The sequence below is a fragment of the Cucurbita pepo genome, unplaced genomic scaffold (assembly GCF_002806865.2).
Source record: "Cucurbita pepo subsp. pepo cultivar mu-cu-16 unplaced genomic scaffold, ASM280686v2 Cp4.1_scaffold013764, whole genome shotgun sequence".
Taxonomy (NCBI): domain Eukaryota; kingdom Viridiplantae; phylum Streptophyta; class Magnoliopsida; order Cucurbitales; family Cucurbitaceae; genus Cucurbita; species Cucurbita pepo.
This window is the reverse complement of record NW_019659596.1, coordinates 1-323: the sequence shown is the minus strand read 5'-3', so window position 1 is coordinate 323 and position 323 is coordinate 1. Positions and strand designations below refer to the sequence as shown.

General features: G+C 38.2%; 1 non-coding gene across 1 annotated transcript; it reads left to right on the top strand.

The window, feature by feature from the left end:
- Positions 1-95: 95 nt before the first annotated feature.
- On the top strand, positions 96-168 carry TRNAA-CGC. The gene has a single exon. It is a non-coding gene; the product is annotated as a tRNA-Ala (tRNA).
- Positions 169-323: the final 155 nt, after the last annotated feature.

The window sequence follows — 323 nt, the reverse complement described above, 5'->3', positions numbered from 1 at the left end:
CATTCCTTTAATTCATACTTGATTTAAGTTTAATACAAAGAATCAAGANTGGCTTCTTACCTCATCATGAACGTTTGGGACTTTTATTTTATAAAGGGGGTGTAGCTCATATGGTAGAGCGCTCGCTTCGCATGCGAGAGGCACGGGGTTCAATTCCCTGCACCTTCATTCTGTGTTCAAGGCTTCGTATGTTCGAAGTGACACAGTCTGAAACTACATCAAAGGTTTAAAGCGATTTAGTATGAACTCGCATCGAGGTTTAATACAAGATTACATAGCATTTTACTTGGTTTAGCTAATTAACTTTATCCAATGACCACAAA